The sequence below is a fragment of the Leptodactylus fuscus genome, chromosome 1, assembly GCF_031893055.1.
Source record: "Leptodactylus fuscus isolate aLepFus1 chromosome 1, aLepFus1.hap2, whole genome shotgun sequence".
Classification (NCBI taxonomy): domain Eukaryota; kingdom Metazoa; phylum Chordata; class Amphibia; order Anura; family Leptodactylidae; genus Leptodactylus; species Leptodactylus fuscus.
Genome location: NC_134265.1, coordinates 99590908 through 99607752, shown reverse-complemented (window position 1 = coordinate 99607752; position 16845 = coordinate 99590908).

Here is a 16845-nt window from a genome sequence, read left to right as displayed (position 1 = left end):
TTTAATGTTTTGTCTAAATAAAGTTAATGAAATAAAACATATATGTTTTTTTTATTTTGCCTTTTTATATGTAAGCTCTGATTAAGTTACAGTATAATACGTCTGCATGGATGGAAACACAAGCTGCACTCATTTTTGTGCATGCTTTGGTTTCCTATGCCTCTTATGCAAAATTTCTATGTATTTTGTTCTTTACAATGCAGCAAGTAATGCAACACAAATCTGTCCCAAAATCCACCACAGTTTTCTTGTCCCCAAGATCTCTAAATGGATTTAAAACCCTGTTCTATATGAAACTGCGGTCATATTGTTTCAATAAATATTTAAAGGGGTTGTCCCATCACAAGGATCCTATCTATACTGCTAGTTTATGTGGATTTAAGACACTTCCTAAATACATTGCTTTATCAAAACTGCTTTGTTTGGCCGCTATCTTAATTTATTCACTTCATTGTTTACACTGTGTTCCTATGGCCACTGGGCTTATAAGCTCAGTCCCCAAGTGAATTAGCTGCCTGCTCTCAGTGGGGGAGGGGGGGCTGGGAGCAGCTCTAAGCTGTGTATGTCCGACAAGTAATGGAGCTCCTCAGATAGGGGAGTTGAGAGCGCCAGGATTTCTGAACTCTTATCTTTGGCTCTTCCACTTATCAGTCGGTTTAATTCAATTTGGCTGAGATAGGGAGTCCGTTACCTCTGTATATATTACAAACTGACTCAAATCCAGCTCTGCTACATCAGTCTCTACATCAGCTTCATACTGTGGTAATGCATTTACAACCAATCCCTCATTACTGACTGCAAACATCGCAGATAGCAGAGCAAATGAAACCCTGCCCACCAATGTACCGAGAAAAACAGGAAGCGAAGAGAGCATACAGCCTCGGTTGTATGATTGGTTGACGTTGGTGAACAAGCGTTATGGGAATACCCCTTTAAGAGACATTCAATAATTGTAATTCAAGAATTTCAAGAAATGTGTGTCCCTGAAAATAGTTTCTCCCTCTGACCCTCCCCGCTCCACCTTCTCTCTTTCTCTGCCTGCAGGAGATGTGTCTATCCATAGCTTTATCTGTATAATATGTCAGTGAGTTGGTCAACATGGAAGGAATATAGTTCACGGTATATCCACAAATAAACCCTAATGATCTGTTACTATTGGGCTACACTAACATCTTTTTAAAGTAGCATCAGATATGTGTGGAGCTTCACCTGCAGTGCAGACTTAAAATCTGCGGACTGTCAAGTATAGTGTGTCTTTCACAGGGTGAATCTGCAATAAAACTATTGGGTGCATTTTCTGGGAGAAACACTGCAAACCTACTGGCTGCTCATACATGTTTAGTTTCTGGATCAGGTTTTGATAGAACTTGGAGGGTAAAGCTGTTTACTGAGTACTGGATACAACTATAGTTACATGTAAAATTGCATAAAAAAAAACCTAATGGGAACCTGATTGTGTACATGTACCCCAAGGGTAAAGCCACACAAAGGGAAACATTGCTGAATGTCAGCAGCATGTTACACTGCAAAACTTGTATTATTTATCTAGCACCATTAATTCCATGGTGCTTTACATTTGAGGGTTTACATACAGTACAGAAAATATACAAGCAAATATAATGACAATGACCGACTGGCACAGTGGGATAGAGGGCCCTGTCCGCAAGGGCTTACAATCTATGAAGGAAGGGGGATAGAGACAGAAGGTGAGGGGAGAGACAGTTCAGATGGTGATGTGGTGACAGTAGTGTTATTGGAGTTTATAGGTCTTCCTGAATAGATGAGTCTTCAGGGCCTTCTTGAATCCTGTGATTGTGGGGATCAGTCTTATGTGTCTTGGTAAGGAGTTGCAGAGTATGGGGGATGCACGAGAGAAATCTTAAGAGACTGTTGTGTGAAGAGCAGGTAAGATGGTAATCACCCAAAATGAGAGTCGTGTGTGTGTGTTCCCGCCCCCCACAACCTGTATTTCTTTGCAGTCCCCAACCGCCCTCACATGCAACTTTCGATGGATTTATTTTTTATTTTATTTTTTTGCTTGTGTATGGTATTTTGCTTAAATCCTATCCACTATGCTGCAACTGGAAATCTCTGTGGGTTAGCTGTTGGCCAGTATACAGCAGCTAAGCCATTGCCATTTTGCCCACAATGAGTTCCTAGTCTAAAACCTTTGCAAAATTTCTCTTCAAACAGCAGTTGTTTAAGGAGCTTACAAAAATCCTGACAAACCCTGTTGGCTGCATATGATATGGACCTCACTTGGTCAGGTAAGATGGCAAAGAAACAAAATTCTTAATTCTTCTTTTAAGATTAGGACCTTAGGAAATTGTATTGTATTGAGAATTGTCTGGTATTTGGTATTTTGCCTTAAAAGAAAATGTCCTTCACTGGCAGGTTTTTAATGTGTTCCTATCATTTATACGTGTTGTCCTGCAAGGTTTGATAGATGGGTTCCCCCTCTAGTTAGACATATTTATATGTTCATACACAGCACTTGTTTTTATGACTTTATTATCTATAAATCCTCTAAATGTGGGATTTATCATTCCCTCTGTCTTGGCCAAATTCCACACCCAAGTCAGTATGAAAGTTTTATAAAGATTAATTCTGCTTTTCAGTTCCAGGTAAAAAGGCACATTTTGTTGTGCTAAGCTTTTGCTTAATCTCTTTGCAGTTTCTAAACTGCACACCAGTGATTCTAGTAAATTGGGAATAATGAAATCCCTTCCTGTGTAAGCGCTGTAAGTAATTGCCTGAACATAGCGGAGTGAAGGACTCTTCTTTATTCTTCAGGATGGTTCTTCATTAATAGATTTCCAACACTTTTCTTTTTTTGAACTTGTTTTATGAAAGTGGTAAGAATTGCGTCTGGTTTGCATAATGTGCAAATGATTTGAAGAACATTTTCAAGGGCCTCAAGTTTCATTCATCTGAATCAGGCTTGCCATTTACTTGCCACCAAACACCCCATTGCCATGAACTGATTTTCACTTGCAGAATTGCCTTTCATATTGAGTAGTGTTGAGCGAATAGTATTCATTGAATACCTCGCTCCCATACTATTCGCTTAACACTAATAGTGAGCTCTTGCTTGACCTGCTTTGCTTCAGATGATAACGTGGGTATTTTGGGTACCTGTTAGAATATCATAAAAATGAAGGCTATCAGCTGTGAGCTTCCTGAACATACTCTTGATATGGAACTTCCTTATTAGACAAGAGTAATAAGATCTTTAAAAATATTTATTTTTTCCATGTCTAAGGCCACACACAATGCAAGAGTTCTTCAAGGTTCTCTTTAGGCCTCATGCAGATGGCAATGTTGTGGTAAGTGTTTTTCTTCAGTATCTGTACACTAGGATCTTGAATGGAACCTAAACAGGGGTCAAATATTCCTTTTTTTTTTTTTTTTTTTCTGTACATGCCAAGAAACAACACATCATTGTCACTTTTGAAGGAGGGGGAAAAAAAAAAAGTTGAAATCTTATGCAAATCAGGCTGTTTGTGCACTGGGGCAGGCCTTGAACCCCCTGGAGCCACTCAGACCCCTACCATCTTCTGCTTGTGCCACCCCACACAGTTAGAATTGATTCTTCCACTGCTATATCACATCACTCATTGTACTGGAGCTGCATGAGCAGTGCTCCCAGGGCTGAAGGCTACCTCCGATGCACCAACTGCCTCATTTGTATAAAACATCCAATTTTGGTTTTCTCTAATTCTACAAAAGTGACACATGTAACAAAGGTATGATGTTTGTAGGGGCAACACCGTGGCTCAGTGGTTAGCACTGCAGCCTTGCAGCGCTGGAGTCCTGTGTTCGAATCCCGCCAGGAGCAACATCTGCAAGAAGTTTGTATGTTCTCTCCATGTTTGCATGGATTTCCTCCCTTTCTACAAAAGACCTACTGATAGGAAAAAGAAAAAAAAAAGATGTACATTGTGATCCCTATATAGGGCTCACAATATACATTTAAAAGAAAAAAAAAAAGTTCTGATGTTTATCACTGTAGTGTAGTAGGGGGCAACTGAATATGCTTGGATTGAGGTGAAGGACTCCCTTTAATAGTGAAGCCAGCCCCCATAGTTTAGGTAACTAACTACCTGTGAACATGGGGAAAAAAAGAGGCGTCTGATCAACTCTTGTGATGGTGCTGCTTCTGATCATTTTTTTGTAGGGATACAGACGTCGTCCCAGTGTCGAAGCTAGGGTCCCACCCCGTATCAATGGTAAAGAAAGGAGCTTCACACAATTATGTGCCAACCAAACAAATGTGTTTATTGGTAGAGCGTGGTGGAGCAAACGTTTTCGGTCTCAACAGACCTTCTTCAAGCTCTACATAAAGAGAATTACAACAATCAATGGAGGATACCAACAGCGGATCCCCAATGATAACAGTGTATAAATCACCAACACACTTTTCAAACAAAATATCCCAAATATAAACATATAAACATTTATATACATAGAAGAACCATGTCATGATCATAATCTGGGTGATTTCAACAGGAGTTACTTTGAGAAATAATGTATAAAATGAAGTTTAAGTAAAGGAGCATCTGATCATGTGACTCTGGGTCGAACCTTCACTCAAGGTACCATCCAAATAGAACCTGGGGGAAGTAAGTATTTAAACAGTCCCAGGATAACTTTTTAGATGGTTGTTACGTAACTGTACCATATGACGACGCGTAGGAACGGATCAACGTGATTTAGTGTGCAGCGGCTCTGAACCGAGGAAGACTGTACCATATACAGTACAGTAAGTACAGTCTTCCTTGGTTCTGAGCCGCTGCACACTAAATCACGTACTGTACAGGGAGAGCTGGCAGCTTCCGTTTATGCGGAAGCTGACTTTTTCTCATAGGAATGCATTGGCCAGTGTACAGCATTCAGCCAATCAACACTGCTTCTGCCAGAGGCTTGTCTGTGAGGAGGCGGAGTCTAATATTGGACCACAGCAGTCTCTATTGTGGTCCGATCTTAGACTCTGCCTCTTCACAGACGAGCCTCCGGCAGAACCAGCGTTGATTGGCCAATCAACGCTGGTCCATTAATTCCAATTCAAGACAAAACGTAAGCTCCCTCATAACAGCAAGCTGCCAGCTCTCCTGGCAGTGGCACATCAACGCTGGTTCTGCAGTAGGCTCGTCCTTGCTAGTCGGGAGAGCTGACAGCTTGCTGTGATGAGGGAGCCTACTGTCAGGATACGGAGTCGCCGCGGTCTCCTTGCTGCGCGGCGTCTCCCTGGGAGACGTGTTAGGAGTTCTATTGGGTGTGCTTAGGTCATTAAGGGTTAATCTTTTCCTTGCTCTCAGTCTCCATGTCATTAGCCATCAGGTGTGTTCTCTGCTGCTATTTAAACCCCACCCAGGCATGGATCCTTTCCAGCCATTCACTTTGTGGTTCCTGGTTCCTCTGCTCAGTCTGTTTCCCTGTCTGTTTGTATTTGGTCTGTTCCTTGGTTATATACCCGGCTTGTATTTTTGGCTATCCCTTGTCTTTTGATTCAGTACCATTATTATTTCTCCTGGCTTGACCTCTTGCTCGTCTGACCTCGCCTTCTCTTCTGTGTCTTGCTGGGACTTGTGGTCCTCCCTGGTTCCACGCTGTTTAGTCTTTTGTTTTGCATTGCATTTACACTGTGCTTTCTGTTTAGGTGTGACCCCGTGACTCCAGTCCCTAGGACTTTCAGGGCCTCCTCTTCCCTTATCCTAGCCGCCAGGATAGAAGCGTAAGGAGTCGTGGTAGGCGCACTTCAATTAGGAAGTGCATTGGTCTGCCTCATCTCAGATATTACAGCATAGTTATAGCTGCAGGGCCTATGACCCCTTTTGTCATTAGCTGCACAGTGTTGCTTTCCCAGCTGTGTCACTTTGCACTGCCTGACCCTGACTCCAATCCTTACACCTACTTTTTCTCATAGGAATGAATTGACCAGCATTGATTGGACAGTGTACAGCATTCAGCCAATCAACGCTGGTTCTGCTGGAGGCTCGTCTGTGAGGAGGCGGAGTCTAAGATCGGACCACAGCAGTCTCCATTGTGGTCCGATATTAGACTCCGCCTCCTGGCCAGCATTGATTGGCCGAATACTGTACACTGGCCAATGCATTCCTATGAGAGAAAGTCAGCCCCCGCATAAATGCAAGCTGCCACTCCCGACTAGCAAAGACCTACTCGCTCATCTCTAGTCGTAACCACGAAACGTCGTAACCTGAGGATTACCTGTATACACAATTGAGGCTCTGGTGTGAAACTTATCTCTGTGTACATCTGGTTACTGGCTTTAATGTGGGGAGACTGACTCCTAGCATTATAATATGATTAGCCTCTACTTGGTGTTGGTGTCGATGATCCGCATATATTCAGCAAATTGATGCAGTCAATGGTTTGCCTGCTCCAACGTTTCACCAGCTCTCAAGCTGTGCCTGTGATTATACCAGCAGCTCACTGGGACACCATGTAATGAGCGTGTTGTTGGTGCTGATGATTCGGCAGCTCTCAAGCTGGTGTGCTGCTGAACTTGTTCCTCACGTCGTGACTGTGATTGTTCCGGCATCTCAGCAGCTCGCTGGGATGCCATATGAGTGTGTTGTTGGCATTGATGTTCCCCCCGAGCTCCGCTGTAGAATTTTGCGACAAATTACACTTTCTTTTTCCCGGCATGATTAAAATTGGCAAACTGCCAATTTAGATTAAAGGTTTTTTCCCATTCAGTGTGTCAGCACTGCCTGGAGCAGATCAGATAATATGCAAATGCATGAACACAATGGACTCCGGATTTGCTGTGTGTTTACATAAAAGATAACAGACCTGGCTTTATCATCCTGCTGTCAAGAACAGTGTAATATAGTATGTGAACATAAATTCATAACAGTTATGAAGTAATGTCATTTACCGGGATAAAAAGTAGCCTACGTGTTAATCGAGGTTGCAAACTATCTATGTGCCAAATTTAATCCAAATCCATCCAGCTTTTTTGCGTGCTCAAGTAACAAACCTTCACATTTATAATATTGGAAGGATTCTAGAAGCAACTGCTTACCTTCTAAATACTGTCCCTTATTGTAGACAGTATTATAGTTGAGTCCATTTCCTCACATACTGTTGAGGACAGTAAATCTGGCAGTTTCACAGCCAAGACATGTCATGTGAAAAATCCCTATGCCTGATGTAAGTAGTCCAAGGGCTGGCCCACAGGTTCACCAGGTACATAATGCTACACAGACATACACAACTGTAAGTCCCAGATTAACGTTTACTGAGTAAAGCAATTGAGAAACCTGGGGAAAAGATGCAACAAGGTATAAACAGAGAACAAATAATGTATTATGGAACAGAGTATTGCACAGGGGTGGGCAATTAATTTTCCCATGGGGCCTCATAAGAAATTAAAACTATTCTAGAGGGCCGCACCATGGCAAATTTAGCTCTACCCACTTCTACATTGACTCCGCCCATTCCCAATCATTTTTCATGTGCCCCACAAAGTATAGTCCTCCTACAGTCACCCATACCTTATATGTCCCCACATTATAATGTTCCCTTCCAACTGCCCCACATTATTAAGTCCCTCTCCTGGTGCCCCAGTTTAAACTGGTGGAAACTAGAGGGGACATGAAACTGGAGCAGCTGGAGGGGGATGTTAGCAGTAGGGGTAGTTGGAGGGGATATATATACTAGCACTGATGCCCATACTTAAAACATAACATTTATTAGTATACCTTTAAAAATGATCCCTTATCACAGTATATAAATTCCTGTTTAAGAAACATAAAGTAGTCAAGAAAATGACACTCACAGAGGAGTGAATTCAATTCTCACCCATGTTGCAGTATTACAACCGTCAATCAAAGGTATAAAATGAAACGGTCTTACCAGGTCAGTATAGCAGGCAGGAGAAATAACAGGATCGAGGGTACAGCGGGAATGTTCTCCCTACATTAAAGTCTAGAATATACCCTCAAGACCCCAAAGACTCCTGCCCTGACAAGGGCAGTCCACATCTGCCCCTGTACAGCCCTGGTCTAATGAAAATTCCCTAGTCCCTACGCGTTTCTTGGCACCGTCTTGCGCCAGTCATCAGGGCCATTGATGTCATTGATGACCGATAGCTATCATGGTCATCAATGGTAGTCATGTTAGTTGGCTCTGTGTAGTTAAACTAGTCTCACCACTGTGGGCAGGCATGGTAGTACTTGGACACTTCTAAGCACCGTTAAGGTCCCCTGATGACTGGCGCAAGACGGTGCCAAGAAACGCGTAGGGACTAGGGAATTTTCATTAGACCAGGGCTGTACAGGGGCAGATGTGGACTGCCCTTGTCTTTGGGGTCTTGAGGGTATATTCTAGACTTTAATGTAGGGAGAACATTCCCGCTGTACCCTCGATCCTGTTATTTCTCCTGCCTGCTATACTGACCTGGTAAGACCGTTTCATTTTATACCTTTGATTGACGGTTGTAATACTGCAACATGGGTGAGAATTGAATTCACTCCTCTGTGAGTGTCATTTTCTTGACTACTTTATGTTTCTTAAACAGGAATTTATATACTGTGATAAGGGATCATTTTTAAAGGTATACTAATAAATGTTATGTTTTAAGTATGGGCATCAGTGCTAGTATATATATCTAAATATTGTCTGCTGCCAGATAGTGTGCCTGTGAAATATAGTATTGGCACCCTATAGCTCCCTCTTGCTGTATGATTTTTGAGTAGTTGGAGGGGAACAATAAATTAATGGCAGATAAAGTGGCACATTAAACTGGGGGCAACTAGAGGGGGGCATTAAACTTGGGCAGCTGGAAGCAGACATTAAACCGTAGGGGTAGCTGGAGGGTGACTAAACTGAGGGCAACTAGAAGCATACAGGTCCCCATCCAGCTACCTCTACGGTTTAATGCCCCCTCCATCTGTCCCCAGTTTCATGCCCCCCCCTCCATCTCTCGCCCAGCTTCATGTCCCCCCCCCCCCATCTGCCCCCAGTTTCATGTTCCCCCTCCATCTCTACCCCAGTATATCATTCCCCTTCCATCTCTGTCCCTAGGTTACTGAGAGACACACACACTCACTCTCCACCCTGCATCTCACATTCCCCTCCCTTCTCAGTACCTTAGGACATACACCACACGTCTCCATCTTCTTGCACTGTCCTGCCGGCACTAAGACACGCCTTCCTAGCCACGTGACGTCTGACATCACATACAAGTCCTCTCATTATAGTAGTACAGTCTTTCCCTGTCACTCACTGCTGTTATCACAGTTATAAGAGCAGGGGGTGATCGGGGGAAAGTTTCTTAAGTAAAACACTAAAAAGACATAGCGGGACCGTAGTGTAAAAGCAGGACCTGCAGGGAGCTATGCTTTTATCCCACACGCTATGTGGGCCGGACAGAATCAGTCATAGTGCCGGATATGGCCTGCGGGCCGTACATTGCCCAGGTCTGGTATTGCAGCAAACCAACACTATCCCCCTAGTTACACAGTTACTTAAACAGGTGGTAGATACAAATCCTTAGCATTGCACAATACGATTTGTAATCCAATGGTTAACTTGTAAACCACAGGCAGATTATGTCTTCCACTTAAAGTACAATTCTAGGCCTTGCTCCAGCTTTCCACTTAAAGGGGTTGTCCCATCACAAGGATCCTATCTATACTGCTTGTTAATGTGAATGTAAGACTTTTCCTAAATACATTGCTTCAGCAAAACTGCTTTGTTTTTTCACTATATTACTTTATTAATTTCTTTGTTGACACAGCCCTTGACTTATCTGGTCAAAAGTCAAGTGATGTATCTGCTGCTCTCAGGGGGGAGGGGCTAAGTGCACGGGAGCGAGCCTGGGGGGGGGGGGGTAGTTTATACTTTGGGGGAAGGGGCCGCCAATACAGACCCGGCATCCGCCTCTCTATTGCTGCTATTCCGCTCCTCCGCCCCCCTCCCCCTTCTGTAATAGCAGCATCGCTCCTGCCGCTGATGGCTTCATGCAGGGCAGGAGCGTAGCGATGTCGCAGGCACCCGTGTTGGCGTCTAACACTCCCCGGCATCCGCCTCTCTATTACAGCGGATGCCAGGTCTATATTGCATTGTGAAGGCTGGAGAACTGACTGGTCTCACCATCTATGAGCGCGCACGCAGGGCCAGCGGCATCTCGCCGCTGCCTTTGCATATGTAACCCCGCCCACCAATGACGCAACAAAGCAGGAAGACAGAAGATTTTACAGCAACGAAGACTGGTGAGTATGCGACGTGGGAATACCCCTTTAAATACAGGCCAGTCTCTCCAATCATAAGTTGTCAGCGTTAGAGTTCTTTATATAACCATCACCACGTGGTCTGTGTAGATGCAGTCTAGCCATACTTACAAGTCCTTGAGGCCTTTCTTCCATGTAGTCTCTTTACCTTCCAAGCTTCAGGGGTATTCTTACTCTGTCCTTAGCCACCACCACGGTCACTGTGTCCTTAGACTCTGTCCTCAGCCAGCACCATCTCCTTCAATCAGCTCAGGCCTCATCCAGCAGCACAGCCCACCTCAGGCTGCCATTCTTCCAAACAGCACTCCACTTCCTGTTTCCTGCTAGGTAAAGATGTAGTTCCCTATCTCCAGTGGGAGACCTCAGACCTGCAATCCCAGTGCTTGGCCAGGGCTTGTAGGAGTCCAAAATGTCCCAGTAATTATCAGATTTTGCAACCTAGAACAACATTTACATTGTCATGCATTATTACATATACTTAAGGGCAGTTTATCACTCTGCTGCCACTTACTGACCAAAGATACAGACGATGTATTGTCTCACAACTTTACACTGATGTGACATCCTGCTTACCTGCTTTGTGATTGACAGCTCTTAGTGTGTGCACACAGAGAATCTTGAAAAACTGCTGAGATGAATATGCAGGATATGTATTGTCTGAGATCTGTCCAGCTTTACTCTGGTTGTTACTCAGACATCCTACTCCAAATCATGTAAACCAGGTACTCTGTAGGAAAACTTAGCTTTTCCTGGCTCAAAAAGGTGTGCTATTTGTGCAAGTTCCTTTCAAAATTTTCTTTATCGTTCCCACCTGGCATGCAACGCTTGCGATCAGAGTTCACCTGGCATTAGCGCTGGGTCTCTGCTGTAGAAAACAGCAGAGACCAGGTAACTATGGTGGCTGCTCTGCAGAAGAGTCATCATCTTTAAAGTCCCAGAATCTGCCTTACTATTGTGGTGGATTTGGGGAAAGGGTTAAACCAATGAAAAGTTGGTATCTAAATATAAACCTATATATCACAGAGGGTAGATTATATATCTCTCTGTCATACTCTGCTCTAAGATAGGGAAGCATAAATCACTTGACAGGTTTATTTAAAGGGAGTCTGTCAGCAGAAATCAGTCAATGGTTTTAAATGAATTAAACATTTTTCCTGCTTCTGACCATGTCAGCCATTTATGAAGGGGTTAGGGCAGGGGTAGGGAACCTTTGGCTCTCCAGCTGCTGTGAAACTACAACTCCCAACATGCTCCATTCACTTCCATGGGAGTTCCCAGAACAGCAGAGCAAGTATGCATGCTGGGAGTTGTAATTTTGCAACAGCTGGAGAGCCGTACGTTCCCTACCCCTGGGTTAGGGGCAGGAATCTGAATTGGAGTCAGGTTGTGGAAACTAGAGAATTTGGAGTTAGTGGTCTGGCCTACTGAATCACATTCTTGTCACCTAATACTGCCTATATTTATTTTGTTAAAATTTACGGAGATGTTGCTAACCATTTCCATCAGGGATGTGGAGAGAACATATTGTGGTGTGGTATGAGTAAACCATAATTCGTCTAGTCATCACTGCTTACAAGCTATTAACTGAAAACCATCTTTGTACTTTGCTGATTATAGCTGTAGGATAGTTGAAAATTGAACTTTAATTCTGTATTGCCCTACTTGGTATGGCCTACTGAGGTTTTGTTATGCAAAATGGTAAAAAAAAACCTTTTTTTTATTTTTATATAATTTACAACAGAAAGCAACTTGAGACCAGCCTAGTAAACATTATAAACAAAGTAAGATGCATAGACGTTACAATGGAAGATTAAGTTAGAACTAGAACATACTGTCAGGGAATGGATTGTTGCCATGGCACATTCACACCCCACTCAACAAATGCGCACCCCGAGGAAAGACTCCTAAAGCAAATCGTCTACATTCATGCAAGCATTTATCCGGGGATCCCATACTTTTATAAAGCAATCTCGAGTACCTCTAGCCACATAAGTATTTTTATATTTTGGGACATCACAGTTGATCAGGGCAATCCGCCTACCAAGCGCGGGGACTCCACAGGTCTTCCATTTGAGCCATATAGGTTTCCTTATATAAATCAAAAGAAACCTATACAACTTTTTGGCCATATTTAGGTCACCTGTGAGTTCCATAGCTAGAACAAACAGCAGTAGTCTGCATATTTGGACCAACCTAATTGGAGTCAAGTAAATGCTATGGAGCCACTTGACCTGAATGAGCTGATTTATGGCACTGACCATTGAAGACTTCCACATTGTAGCCATCTCCTCTATATAGCTAGAGTGTAAGTTCGGGATATCTTGCTGCCAGCATAAGAAGGATATGTCTAGCAGGGAACTTTGAAGATTTATAAGTATAGTATAGAATGAAGAGATCGGATTATAGGGGGCCTCCCAGCTCACCACAGACTCATGTGGCCCACATTCCAACAACAGCCCACCCCCCTCAAATTGATCCCTGCAAGCATGACTTAGTTGAAGGTATCGACAGGGATGAGTGTGTCGGAGACTGAGGCTCTCAAAGGAGCAAAACAGAACTGTACAATTGAGTGAGGTGATTCAAACCCTTTCTCGGCCGGGATTCCACAGTTAACCTTCAGGCAGCCACTACCGCCACCATACCAGGGTTTTAGCATCTAGAAGGAAAGAATCCCCATCAATATCTACTCTAGTGCTATTGTAGTTTTGCTGGCATCAGCTCTTATTCACTCCACAGCATAGGAGAACTGTGTGGCCATATAGTAAAGGTACAGATCAGAAAAAGCTAGCCCCCACCAGTTGGTAGGTGTCTTTAAAGAGGACCTTTCACCATATCTGGGCACAGGCAGTGTTATATACTGCCAGAAAGCTGACAGTGCGCTGAATTCAGCGCACTGTCGGCTTTCCCGATCCGTGCCCGGTGTAAAGCGCTATCGGTCCCGGTACCGTAGCGCTTTACAGTCAGAAGGGCGTTTCTGACCATTAGCCAGAGATGTCCTTCTGCCTCGCGGCGCCTATCGCGCTGTGCTGTGGAGCGGGGAGGAACGCCCCCTCCCGCTCCTGATAACACTCGTCTACGGACAAGCTGTGTGAGCAGAGGGAGGGGGCGTTCCTCTCCGCTCCACAGTACAGCGCGATTGGCGCCGCGAGGCAGAAGGACGTCTCTGGCTAATGGTCAGAAACGCCCTTCTGACTGTAAAGCGCTACGGTACCGGGACCGATAGCGCTTTACACCGGGCACGGATCGGGAAAGCCGACAGTGCGCTGAATTCAGCGCACTGTCAGCTTTCTGGCAGTATATAGAACTGCCTGTGCCCGGATATGGTGAAAGGTCCTCTTTAAGTAAGCAAAAAGCACTGATGCAAATATTAAAACATAACATTTATTTATATTGTTTAAAAAAATAGGTCCCTTAAACAAGGTCCTCATGTTAAGACCATACCCATGAGTAGTCAAATATACAAATAAACTCAATAAATACACAGTTCATTTCTCACCGATGTAGCAGAGTCAAAACCGTGTCATATAAGGTAATTATAAACTGTTTTACCAGGGTCGCCTCCCAGGTAGGAGAATTTGATAGGGTCAGGGGTCCAACAAGGAATTTCTACCTATAATGCAATCTCGCATTGACCCTCAATACCCAAATAACTCCCGCCCTGACAAGGGCAGTCCACAGCTGCCCCTACGTATCCCTGGTCTACATATAGATCCCTAGTCCCTACGCGTTTCCTGGCACCGTGTTGCGCCACTCATCAGGGGACTTTAAAGTACTAGGAGGTATCCAAATACTAGAATGCCTGCTCACAGTGGTGAGACTAGACTAAACTAACATAGTTAGACACAGCTAACTGAAATGACTACCACATGATGCCTATGATAGCCAATATTTGCATCAGTGCTTTTGCTTATGTATATCACAATCTGTTGCATTTAGTGTGCTATTTAAAGACTCGATAAGCACACTATAGCTCCATTTTTGCTATTTTTTAGGTGTCTTTAAGGTATCTCTAGCCAGCCAGCCTGGGTGGTTGGTTATGGCACAAAAGGGGGGTAAGTTAGAGCAGGACTGGCTAATGGATACAATAATCTGAATGATTGAGCCAGGCAGAGGGGGTGAGAATGTCCCTCTGTGGGCAACTACAGTACTTCCAAGAAAGGACAGCAATAGGGGAAGAACATCCACCCCAAGGGCTGGCAGCATGGGCCAAGATGGCCACCAGTCTGTACCTTCTTACCAGGAGCCAGCACTACTCCCGAAAAAGGAGGGGAATCTGCACGAAGGTCCCCGCAGAACATAGAACAGGATAAACACGGAGCTTGTGTAGGGTACGTCTTAATCCATGAAAGTCAGGACCTCCCTTTACCCCAGTGTTGCTTACTACTGGAGTATCCCGGCTTTTTATCAGTATTCCTTCCCTTTTGATGACTGATAGGACTGGAATACTCTCTTATCTGTGTTAATGTCAATGAAACTTTGTACCTGTGCCATGCACTCTTGGGCAGCGCATACGCCATGAATTCTCCTGCTGTGTGTGACCTAGACTATGGGAAATAGCAGTGAGCCTATGAACTCTTGTTTCTGATAATTGGCCTAGCATCCATATGTTGAACATCAGTGAAGCAGATCAGGGTCATAGGCAATCTCATAATCAGTGTCACGTTGACCTTTCATGATTGTTACCCTTGCAGCAGTCAAAAAAAAGTCAGAAATGAAGGAAGAATATAAATCCATAGGTGTACTCATTAATAGATGCTAGGTGGGAGAATGAAACTGATTCCTGCCGTCTAATGAGCAATAATATGCTATTTAAGTGCCTGCAGAGAATTTCTGCTCTCGTGTCAGAGGCCAAGCACTTATACTACTTGCCGTAGTACAGACTTGCGCAGCAAGTAAGCACAGATTGCATGCAGTGGCCGGCTTAATAGAGGCCTTATTCAGGAGCTGCAAATATTTCACTTTAAGTGCTTGGCTTCCACTACAAAATGTAGCCAGTAATTTTTACCATCATGTTGAATCGAACAAAAAAGGTCAGACATTAATGGCACAAACCAGAAGAGCCTGTATTTTCTTTCAATAACATTACTTTAGATCTCCATTGTCAGAGATTTCTTACATTACACCATTTGCAATTTGCCAGGGGACATATCATGAATCTTAGACAGACATACAGTTTTATTGAAGAATATAACTTTAGCCATTATCATTTGGAAACTATAGCAGAAGTAAATCCATGTGTTTGGTTTATAGCCCTCGGCCATTATTCCCCTCATTGACCAAATATTGAAAGTGTCTAAAATATTTAAGCCCAGTTTAATCAGTTTAAAATTGCATAGTATATCACCAAGGAACAGCACTTTAAAATAAAGAAGTCATAAAAGTTTCATGTGAAGCATATTACATTTCCTCACTTGTACCAGTAGCCTTAACGTGTTAAAAAATATTTCTGCAAAATATATACAGTTGGACTTTATCATGGGTAGTTTGGAACCAAATTGATAGTGGTGTTGAACTATGTATCATAGATTCCCATAGCAAAGTAAGTGTACGTTCACACTACCATTATTTAATGTCCGTTGCTCTCATCCGTCACCGTAAACAAATATGACAGAAGACAGAATCCATTATGGTATTTACATTGGAATCTACAGTAACAGACACAGGCTGTGTTCATACTACTACTTCCCCTTCCTAAGGCTAGTTTTACATTTGCTGCATATAGATAAATATGGTTCAGAAAAGCAAGACCGGATATAGCCTGCATTTCCCGGACTCCCTTCATCAGTGATCCATGATGCTAGCAGTCCCTTCCTTCCTGTGGCTTTACTGTCCTACAGTATAGGACAGTGCTGTAGTAAAGCAAACTGCATATTACTGTCTTTACTCAAGCTTCAGGGTCCAGAACAGTCCTTTGGGAACACGCTCCTATCACATTATTCTGTAGACAGCCTATAAATTTAGCCAAAGCAATACTGAGTACTAGAACATAGAGGCATCTTTATTCCACAATTGAATATTCTGACTTTTTAAGTTTTAAGGTCTTTTACAGTACGTTGTCAATGTGGTACAGCCACCCACATGCATTGGTGGCCTTACATATTAGAAAGGCATTAGCTTAACTGTTCAATGTGTATTTTCAACATGCCTAATCCTAAATTGTGGTTGATGAGTTAAAACCAAGGGTGTTTGGCAGTGATTTTAGTTCCCTACCAAAAAAAACCCAGTCCTCAAGCTCAGGGAAGGGGCAGACAGACAACCAAAACACCCCTTAACCAGTATCCAGCAACTACTGCACCCAAAAACTGACCATTTTCATTTTTGAAGTTTTCCAGTAGCTGCTGCATCCCCCCCCCCCTTGACTTATACTCGAGTCAATGGGTTTTCCCAGTTTTTTGTGGTAAAATTAGGGTCCTCAGCTTATATTCGGGTCGGCTTTACGGTAATCACTTATACGCAGATTAATCATAGAAATCATATTTCACATTTCAATTCATAGTTCACATTTTTACTGAGAGTCCATGCTCTTAATGAAAAACCTTTTGTTAAAGATTTGGGGGGGGGCAAAAGTTTAAATTTTTTAAAAATA